Genomic DNA, 11,276 nt, shown 5'->3' on the forward strand with positions numbered 1-11,276 from the left:
GATTTCCGAGTCGTCTAGTTTTCATGTATAGAAACATACAGATAAAATAGAAGCAGGAGGAGGCCATTTGGCCCTTTAAGGCTGCTCCGCCATTCATTATGATAATGGCTGATCATCAAGTTTAACACCCTGATCCTACCTTCTTTCCCCCCCCAATTCCTTGATCCCTTTAGCCCCATGTGCTATCTAATTCCTTCTTGAAATCTTAATGTTTTGGCCTAAACTATTTTTTGTGGTAGTTAATTCCACAAATTCACCATCCTCCCTGGGTAAAGAAAATTCTCCTCACCTGTCTTTTTAAAAATTAATTTAGAGTACCCAATCATTATTATTATTCCAATTAAGGGGCAATTTAGCGTGGCCAATCCACCTACCCTGCACATCTTTGGGTTGTGGGGATGAAACCCATGCAGACATGAGGAGAATGTACAAACTCCACACAGACAGTGACCCAGGGACGGGATTTGAACCCGGGTCCTCAGCGCCCCAGTCCCAGTGCTAACCACTGCGCCACATGCTGCCCTCCTCACCCCAGTCTTAAAAGGTTTGCCCCTTATCTCCAAACTATGACTCCTAGTTCTGAACTCCGTCACCATTGGGAACATTCTGAATTTACCCTGTCTAATCCTGTTATAATTTTAGATGTTTCTATGAGATCCCCTCTCACTCTTTTAAACTCTGTTGAATATATTCTTAACCGACTTAGTCTCTCCTCATATGACAGTCCCACCATCCCAGGAATCAGATGGTAAACCTTCGCTGCACTCCCTCCATAGCAAGAACTTCCTTCCTCAGAAAAATACACCAAAATGGCACACAATATTCCAGGTGTGGCCTCACTAACATCCCATACAATTGCAGTCAAACATCCCTATTCCAATACTCAAATCCTCTCGCTATGAAGGCCAACATATCATTTGTCTTCTTTACGGCCTGTTGTACCTGCACGCTTACTTTCAGTGACTGATGCAAGAGGACACCAAGGTTTCACTGAGGATCCACCTCTCTCAATTTACACCCATTCAGATAATAATCTGCCGTCCTATTTTTGCTACCAAAGTGGATAACCTCACAATGATCCACATTATACTGCATCTGCCATGCATGTACCCACTCACTCAGCCTGTCCAAATCTGATGAAGCATCCCTGCATCCTCCTGACAGCTCACCCTCCCACCCAACTTTGTATCATCTGCATATATAATACATTTTGTTCTCTCATCCAAATCATTAATATATAATGTGAACAGTTGGGATCCGAGCATAGATCCCTGTGGTACCCCACTTGTCACTGCCTGCCAAATGGAAAAAGACCCATTTATTCCAACTATTTCCTTCCTGTCTACTAACCAGCTTTCTCTCCATCTCAAGACACTACCCGCAATCCCATGTGCTTTAACTTTACATAGTTTATCATCAGCCTGTTTAGATCAGGGTTGCCTATTAAGGTTAATAAACATTTATTTCACTATGCAGGGAATTAATTGTATCCCAACTAAGAATGGACTGTAAGCACATGTGCAGATTCTGACATGACAGTACAAGAGACATAATCTACCGGACTGCAAATTGTAATTTATAGATGGCATTCTTTAAGACCATAAGACATAGGAGCGGAAGTAAGGCCATTCGGCCCATCGAGTCCACTCCACCATTCAATCATGGCTGATTTCAACTCCATTTACCCGCTCTCTCTCCATAGCCCTTAATTCCTCGAGAAATCAAGAATTTATCAACTTCTGTCTTAAAGACAGAACTTTGGCCAAGCATCAATTTTATTATCCCGATGAAAGCTTCAATTTTTTTTTAAATCCCCTTGAATTGGTGGATTATTAAGGATTTAATAATGGTTCATAAAATTCTTCTTTATGCTCAGTTAATTTGATGTTTGACTGCTGTTGGTCAGTTTACATCGGGTGAAACTAGAACTGAAGTGTTGGAAGGAGGAAAGTATTTGTACAGCTGCCAAATGTCATATTTGCCAAACTTGTGAGAACCAACAAAGTAATTAATGTTGATTTAAGTGTATTAAAGAAAAAACAAAAGAATCTGCATGTATGTAGCACCTTTCATGACTTCAGAACAAGCCTGGAATATTTAAATGTGTAAAACAAGAAATATAGATGCTATTTCTGTGAAGCTTATACCTATACAAACATGTCAGACAAAAAGTGTTCTGTGCAGCAGTAAATCCCAGAGTGACAGCAATTTTGTTGAGTTGACTTCGAGCCAACACTGGTAAATGATCCAGTCTGTTCTTTAATACAACAGGTTCAGTGAGCAAGCTTGACTGAGTATTCCCTGAAATTTGTATTTGAAATCATTAAAGGGCATCAGAGAACCACACCTTTGTTTAATTTAAATTTTGAAAAAGTCCTTTTAGACCAAGTCCTGGCGCCTGATAGTTGATAACTTTAGCCGAAAAATACAATTTTTAAGCAGAACCACTTGTTGGGAATAAAAGCAGAAAATGCTGCAAAATCTCAGCAGATCTGGCAGCATCTGTGGAAAGAAGCAGAGTAACGTTTCAAATCCATTTGACTCCTCCTCGGAGCTAAAAAGAGGGGGAAATATGATGGATTATATAATGCATCAGAAGGGGTGGAACCGCTGGAGCACAGTAGAAGGTAACTAATAGGTGGGAGCTAGGAGAGATTACAACAAAGATGAGAAAGGCACGAGACAGAGAAAGTGTTAAAGGCAGTGTAAACGGCCATAGAAGGTGCTGATAGTGACACAAAGGTAAGATAGCAGAATGCATTATTAGGAGAACAAAGGTCAGTGCCCACTGAAACACGTGTTAAATGACCCAGTGTGTTGGGGATGGGGTGGGGTGGTTTGTGCTGGGCCCAAATCTTTTGCATTAAAGAAGGGATCAAGATGGAGGAGAAGGGTCACAGCCTAAATTTGCTGATCTCAATATTGACTCCCGAGGGCTGGAATATGTCTAATCGGAAGATGAGCTAGTGCTCCTCCAGCTTGCGTTGTATTCCAGTGAAGCCGAACACAAACGGGGAGCAGCATCTCATATTCCGATTACGTACATTACAACCTTCTGGACTCAACAGTGAGTTTAGACTGAGTCCTTCTCCATCCTGACCCTTTTTTTAAATCCAAAACATTTTTGTCCCAATGCAACGTCCCCTTCCCCACTGGACCATCTGTCACTTGTTCTTAAGCTTTGCTTTCACTGAGCACTGACCTTTGTTCTCCTGTTATCACATTCTGCTATCTTACCTCTATGCCATGATCGACACCTTCCATAGCCCTTTACACTGCCATTGGACAGCACGGTAGTGCAGTGGGTAGCACTTTTGCTTCACAGCTCCAGAGTCCCAGGTTCGATTCCCGGCTTGGGTCACTGTCTGTGTAGAGTCTGCACGTTCTCCCTGTGTCTGTATGGGTTTCCTCCGGGTGCTCTGGTTTCCTCCCACAAGTCCCGAAAGACGTGCTGTTAGGTAATTTGAACATTCTGAATTCTCCCTCTGTGTACCTGAACAGGCGCCGGAATGTGGCGACTAGGGGTTTTTCACAGTAACTTCATTGCAGTGTTAATGTAAACCTACTGTGACACTAATAAAGATTATAATTATTAACACTTCCTCTGTGTGGTGCCTTTCACATCTTTGTTGAAATCTCTCCTAATTCCCACATATCACTGACCTTCTCTGCACCAACTGCTCCACCCCCTCTTCTGCAATATATACTCCATCACATTTCTCCCTCTTTGGCTCTGAAGAAGACTCACACAGACTCTAAATGTTTACACTCTTTCTCAGCATTTTATTTTTATTTCAGATTTCCAGCATCTGCAGTATTTTGCTTTTGTTTACCACTTGTTAGGATCCTTCCTCTCGCATCTCAGTTTCCTGAAAAAAAAAGTAAGCTCAGTTTCCTTTTTTGACCAGGATGCTTTGCTTTACTTTCACGTTATCTCCCTGTCATAGCTTTCTGACAGTGCTAGCTCCTCACAGCATAATGCCCAAATTGCAGAAAATGCTTTTTTTCTAGCTATGCAGCCATGGCAATAACAAGCTAATAGTTCAATAAATATAGAAATCTGACTGCCTAAGTCCAGGAAATGTAGGTTAGGGCATTGATCCTTGACTGGAACCTGCAACCCCTATCACAACTTTTATTCTGATTTATTTTCATAACAAGCTCTCAGCAATTCAATTTACAGACCACTTAGAGCATGGCAGACTGAGCATTGAAAATGGGAGTGCACCTAATCTTTAACTATATGCCTCTTGTAGGCCACTTATGGAGCAGAATTTGGGACTGGTTGGATGACAGCAAACTAGGCTGCTAGATCTTGTCAATTAAAAGAGGAATCATATTGGGTGGAGAAAGTAAGGATTAAATGGGGTTGAAAGAATGGAAACAAATTTTTTTAAATACATTTGGTGATTAACAATCGTTGTATGGAGACTTCCGGTTGCGGCGATGCCCAGCTAAGCCGCACGTTTCGGCGGCTCCAGCTCAAATGGACCTTCGGGCTCTTTTAAGAGCCCCAACGGGAAATTTTTTCAGGACGAAACCCGGTGTGGGGTGAGTTAACAGGGAGTCCCCCCCAACGAAACAGGAAAATATCGGCAGCGGTGGCTACATCGCGAAGAATCCTCGAGGAAAGGGACAGGAGGGGAAAAAAAGCAAGATGGCGGCGGAGACAGCCCAGGCGACATGGGGGCCCAATCAAGACGAATTCTTAAGAAGGTGTGGAGCTACTTAAGAAGGAGGTGCTGACCCCGATGCTACAGGCAATTGAGGGGCTTAAGGAGGCACAAAGGACCCAGGAGACGGAGCTCCGCGTGGTGGAGCAGAAGGTGACGGATAATGAAGACGAGATCCTGGGCCTGGCGGTCAAAACACAGACGCACGAGGCGCTCCACAAAAAGTGCATTGAAAGGATTGAGGCCCTAGAAAACAGAGCACGAAGGAAGAACCTTCGGATCCTGGGTCTCCCTGAGGGAGTGGAAGGAGCGGACTGCGGGGCTTACGTGAGCACGATGCTAAGCTCGCTGATGGGAGTTGAGGCCCCTTCGGGCCCCTTAGAAGTGGAGGGGGCTCATCGGGTCCCTGCGAGGAGACCAAAGGCGGGAGAACCACCTAGGGCAACAATCGTGCGATTTCATCGCTTCAATGATAGAGAAGTGGTTCTGAGATGGGCCAAAAAGGTACGGAGTAGTAGATGGGAGAATGCGGTGGTACGGGTGTACCAGGATTGGAGTGCGGAGGTGGCGAGAAGGAGGGCGAGTTTAATCGAGCCAAGGAGGTGCGACACAAGAAGAAGGTGAAGTTCGGGATGCTGCAGCCGGCGCGACTATGGGTCACGTACCAGGAGAGACATCACTACTTCGAAACGGCGGAAGAAGCATGGACCTTTATTAAAGACGAGAAACTGGATCGGAACTGAGGGACTGATCTTAGAGGGGAAATGACACTGTCGATGTATATAGGGATGTAAATTGGGAAAGGGGACACACTAAGAAATGTGGGCGCCGGTGGGGGGAAAGAAGAGACATAGGCGGGGGATGAAGAATGGGAGTGGGGCGGTAGAGGGGGCTGCGCCACAAGGGGCGGGACAACTACAGAGAATATGGGGCCTACTGTCCTTGTTCCCACGCCAGAAAGGTGATGGCGGGAAGATAGGCGCAAGGTAGATGGGAGTTCCCCACACGGGGGGGGTCAAGGAGTGAGCGGGAGAAGCCGGGGTCAGTTGAAGTCAGCTGACTTTCGGAAGTAATATGGGGAGAGCAATCACGCTAGATGGGGATCTAGCGGGGGGAGGGGGGGGAGGATAACTGGGTTGCTGCTGCAGAAATCAAAGAGGAACTGGTTAAAGAAAGGGTGGTCGGGGCTGGAATGCGCCAACTGGGGAACGGGTGGGAGCACGGAATCGGGACGTGGGACTGGCCTAGAGAGGGTGATGGCTAGCCGACACGGGAAGGGGGCAGGTAGCCCCCCAGTGCGGCTGATCACGTGGAACGTGAGAGGCCTAAATGGACCGATTAAAAGGGCCCGAGTGTTTGCGCACTTGAAAGGACTGAGGGCAGACGTGGCTATGCTTCAGGAGACGCACCTGAAGGTGGCGGACCAAGTTAGGTTAAGGAAAGGATGGGTGGGACAGGTGTTCCATTCAGGGCTGGATGCAAAGAATAGAGGGGTGGCCATACTGGTGGGGAAACGGGTATCATTCGAAGCTAGGAGCATTGTAGCAGATAGTGGAGGCAGATATGTGATGGTGAGTGGCAGGCTGGAGGGAACGGAGGTCGTGTTGGTTAACGTATATGCCCCGAATTGGGATGATGCGGGATTCATGAAGCGGATGCTGGGACGTATCCCGGACCTGGAGGTAGGAAACTTGATAATGGGGGGAGACTTCAACACCGTGCTGGACCCAGGGTTAGATAGATCTAGATCTACGACCGGAAGAAGGCCGGCAGCGGCCAAGGTGCTTAAGGGGTTTATGGACCAAATGGGGGGAGTGGATCCATGGCGATTTGTTAGACCGAAGGCCAGGGAGTTCTCCCTCTTCTCCCATGTTCATAAGGTGTACTCCCGGATAGATTTTTTTGTTTTGGGAAGGTCGTTGATCTCGAGGGTGGAAGAAACTGAGTATTCAGCCATAGCTATCTCAGATCATGCCCCACATTGGGTGGACCTGGAACTAGGAGAGGAGAGGGAGCAGCGTGCACTCTGGCGATTAGATGTGGGATTGTTGGCGGATGAGGGAGTCTGTGGAAGGGTGCGGGATGTATCGAGAGATACCTGGAGGCCAATGACGATGGGGAGGTCCGAGTGGGAGTGGTGTGGGAAGCACTAAAGGTGGTGGTCAGAGGAGAGCTGATCTCCATCAGGGCCCACAAAGGGAAAACAGAGGCCAAGGAAAGGGAAAGATTACTGGGGGAGATTTTAAGGGTGGATAAAGAATATGCGGAGGCCCCGGAGGAGGGACTATACAGGGAGAGACGACGACTCCAGACGGAGTTTGACCTGCTGATCACTAGGAGGGCGGAGGTGCTGTGGAGGAAGGCACAGGGGATGAGATATGAATATGGGGAAAAGGCTAGTCGCCTGTTGGCCCATCAGCTGCGAAAGAGGACAGCGGCGAGGGAGATAGGGGGAATTAGAGACGAAAAGGGAGCTACGGTGCGGAGAGCAGGGAAGATAAACGAGGTGTTTAAGACCTTTTACAAAAGACTTTATAGGTCCCAACCCCCGGAGGGAAAAGAGGAGATGCGGCAGTTTTTGGACCAATTAAGGTTCTTAAGAATTAAGAATTTTATAGAAAATATGTGGACTTGCTGGCCCCGCTGTTGGTGAGGACTTTTAACGAGGCCAGGGAAGGGGGGACTCTACCCCCGACAATGTCGGAGGCGAAGATATCGCTAATTTTGAAGCGGGATAAAGATCCGCTGCAGTGCGGGTCCTATAGGCCTATTTCACTACTAAATGTAGACGCCAAATTGCTAGCAAAGGTGCTGGCAACGAGGATAGAGGACTGTGTCCCGGGGGTGGTGCACGAAAACCAGACAGGATTCGTAAAGGGGAGACAACTAAATGTTAACGTGCGACGGCTATTAGGGGTGATAATGATGCCCCCAGCAGAGGGGGAGGCAGAGATAGTGGCGGCAATGGATGCAGAGAAGGCATTTGATAGGGTGGAGTGGGAGTATCTATGGGAGGTGCTGAGGAGGTTCGGGTTCGGGGCCGGGTTTGTTAGCTGGGTCAAACTCCTCTACGGGGCCCCAACGGCAAGTGTGGTCACGGGTCGGCAAAGATCGGAGTATTTCCGACTATACAGGGGAACAAGACAGGGATGCCCGCTATCTCCATTACTGTTCGCGTTGGCAATTGAACTACTGGCCATGGCGCTGAGAGACTCCAGAAAATGGAGAGGGGTGATTAGAGGGGGAGAAGAACACCGAGTGTTACTCTACGCAGATGACCTACTGCTGTATGTGACGGACCCAGTGGGGGGGATGACAGAGGTCATGCAGACATTGAGGGAGTTCGGAGATTTCTCGGGATATAGGCTTAACATGGGAAAGAGTGAACTTTTTGTGATACACCCTGGGGACCAGAGTAGAGGGATAGATGGCCTGCCTTTAAGGAGAGTGGAAAGAAACTTTCGATACCTGGGGATCGAAAGTTTAGCCAGGAGCTGGGGAACCTTGCACAGACTTAATCTGACACAATTGGTGGAACAAATGGAAGAGGATTTCAAGAGGTAGGACATGCAGCCACTGTCACTGGCGGGCAGAGTGCAGGCAATTAAGATGATGGTCCTCCCGAGGTTCCTATTTGTATTCCAATGTCTCCCTATACTGATCACTAAGGCCTTCTTTAAAAAAATAGACAGGAGCATCACTAGCTTTGTGTGGGCAGGGAAAGTTCTAAGGGTAAGGAGGGGGTTCTTACAACGTAGTAGAGACAGAGGGGGACTGGCGCTGCCGAATTTGGGCGACTACTACTGGGCCGCCAATGTGGCGATGATCCGTAAATGGATGATAGAAGGTGAGGGAGCGGCGTGGAAAAGATTAGAGAGGAAGTCCTGTAAAGGGACGAGTCTAGAGGCGCTGGTGACGGCGCCACTACCGTTCTCACCAAAAGAATTTACCACGAACCCAGTGGTGGCGGCAACATTAAAAAGCTGGGGGCAATGGAGGCGACAGAGAGGTGTACTGGGTGCCTTGGTGGGGTCCCCAATTAGGAACAACCATAGATTTGCCCCAGGGAGAATGGATGGAGGATTCCAGAGCTGACACCAGTTGGGAATTAGGAGGGTGGGAGATTTATTTATAGACGGGACGTTTGCGAGCTTGGGAGCGTTGGAGGAAAAGTATAAGCTGCCCCGGGGAAATTTCTTTAGGTATATGCAGGTGAGGGCGTTCACAAGACAACAGATGAGGGAATTTCCATTGCTCCCGATACAGGGGATCCAGGATAGAATGCTCTCGGGGGTGTGGGTCGGGGAGGGCAAGGTGTCAGAGATATACCGAGAGATGAGAGAAGAGGGGGAGGAGCTGGTGGGCGAACTGAAAGGAAAATGGGAAGAAGAGCTCGGGGAGGAGATAGAGGAGGGTCTGTGGGCTGATGCCCTAAGCAGGGTAAATTCCTCGTATGCCAGGCTTAGCCTGATTCAATTTAAGGTGCTGCATAGAGCACACATAACGGGAGCAAGGTTGAGCAGGTTCTTCAGAGTGGAGGACAAGTGTGGGAGGTGCGGCGGAAGCCCGGCAAACCACACGCATATGTTCTGGCTGTGCCCGGCACTGGAGGGGTATTGGAGGGGAGTGACGGGAGTGATCTCGAAGGTGGTGAAGGTCCGGGTCAAACCAGCCTGGGGGTTAGCTCTATTTGGAGTTGCGGATGAGCCGGGAGTGCAGGAGGCGAAAGAGGCCGATGTCGTGGCCTTTGCGTCCCTAGTAGCCCGGCGTAAGATCTTACTCATGTGGAAGGAAGGGAAACCCCCCAGACTGGAGGCCTGGATAAACGATATGGCGGGGTTCATTAAACTGGAGCAGATTAAGTTTGCGCTGAGAGGATCAGCTCAAGGGTTCACCAGACGGTGGCAACCATTCCTCGACTACCTAGCGGAACGTTAGAGGGAAGATAGATGACCAGCAGCAGCAACCCAGGGAGGGGAGGGGGGGGAGGGGGAGGAGGGGGAGGGGGGGAAGGGGGGGAGGGAGGGAGGGGGAGGGGGAGGGGGAAGGGGGGGAGGGAGGGGAGGGAGGGGAGGGGAGGAGGGGAGGAGGGGAGGGGAGGGGAGGAGGGGGGGAGGGGAGGAGGAGGGGGGAGGGGAGGAGGAGGGGGGAGGGGGGAGGGGAGGGGAGGAGGAGGGGGAAGATGGGGGGGGAGGGGGGGAGATGATGGGGGGGGAGATGGGGAGGGAGATGGGAGGGGGGAGATGGGGGAGGGAGGGGAGGGGGAGGGGGAGGAGAGGGGAGAGGGGGGGGGGGGGGTGGGGAGGGGGAGGGAGGGGGGGGGAGGGGAGGAGAGGGGAGGGGGGGAGAGGGGAGAGGAGAGGAGAGGGGAGGGGGAGAGGGGAGGGGGGAGGGGGGGAGGGGGGGGAAGAGGGGAGGGGGGGAAGAGGGGAGGGGGGGGAGGGAGGGGAGGGGGGGGAAGAGGGGAGGGGGGAGGGGGGGGAAGAGGGAGGGGGGGGGAAGAGGAGAGGGGGGAGGGAGGGGAGGGGGGATGGGGGAGGGGAGGGAGAGGGGGGTGGGGGGGGGGAGAGGGGGGGAGAGGGGGGGGGGAAGAGGGGAGGGGGGGGGAGGGGAGGGGGAGAGGGGAAGAGGGGGAGGAGAGGAGAGGGGAGGGGGGAGAGGGGAGGGGGGGAGAGGAGAGGGGAGGGAGGGGAGGGGGGAAGAGGGGGGAGGGGAGGGGGGAAGAGGGGAGGGAGGGGGGGGAGGGGAGGGGGGAGGGGAGGGGGGGAGGGGGAGGGAGGGGGGGGAGGGGGAGGGGGGAGGGAGGGGAGAGGGGAGGGAGGGGGGGGAGAGGGGAGGGGGGGGGAAGAGGGGGAGGGAGGGGGGAGGAGGGAGGGGGGAGAGGGGGAGGGGAGAGGAGGGGATGGAGGAGGAGAGGGGAGGGGGGAGGGAGAGGAGGGGAGGGGAGGGGGGGGAGGGAGGGAGGGGAGGGGGAGGAGGGAGGGGGATGAGGAGGGGGAGAGGAGAGGGGGAGGGGGAGGGGGAGGGGGAGAGGGAGGGGAGGGGGGAGGAGGGGGAGGGAGAGGGGGAGGGGAGGGGAGGGGGGAGGAGAGGGGGAGGGGGAGAGGGGGGAGGAGGGGAGGGGAGGGGGGAGGGAGGAGAGGGGGGAGGAGAGGAGGGAGGGGGAGAGGGGGAGGGAGGGAGGGGGAGAGGGGGAGGGGAGGGGGAGGGAGGGGGGGAGAGAGGGGGGAGGGGGAGGGGAGGAGGAGGGGGGGGAGGAGAGGGGGAGGGGGAGGAGAGGGGGGAGGGGAGGGGAGGGAGGGGAGGGGGAGGAGAGGGGAGGGGGGGAGGGGGAGGAGAGGGAGGAGAGGGGGAGGGGAGGGGAGGAGATGGGGGAGGAGGAGGGGGGGGAGGGAGGAGGGAGGGGAGGAGAGGGGGGGAGGAGAGGGGGGGAGGAGCGGGGAAGAGGGGGGAGGAGCGGAGAGGGGAGGGAGGGAGGAGCGGGAGAGGGGGGAGGTGATGGGGGAGGGGAGGGGAGAGAGGGCTGGGGCCGAGGGGAGGGAAGAGGGGGAGGAGGAGGGGGGGAGATGGGGGAGATGGGGGGAGGGGGGACGAGACTGGCGG

General features: G+C 52.5%; 1 protein-coding gene across 2 annotated transcripts in view; it reads left to right on the forward strand.

Moving 5' to 3' along the window:
* The window catches only part of LOC140394318 (uncharacterized protein C16orf52 homolog B), a 145,477-nt gene that overhangs the window by 92,600 nt on the left and 41,601 nt on the right, over positions 1–11,276 (forward strand). The gene's annotated exons all lie outside the window — the stretch shown is intronic.

Source organism: Scyliorhinus torazame, chromosome 17 (genome assembly GCF_047496885.1).
Source record: "Scyliorhinus torazame isolate Kashiwa2021f chromosome 17, sScyTor2.1, whole genome shotgun sequence".
Lineage (NCBI taxonomy): Eukaryota > Metazoa > Chordata > Chondrichthyes > Carcharhiniformes > Scyliorhinidae > Scyliorhinus > Scyliorhinus torazame.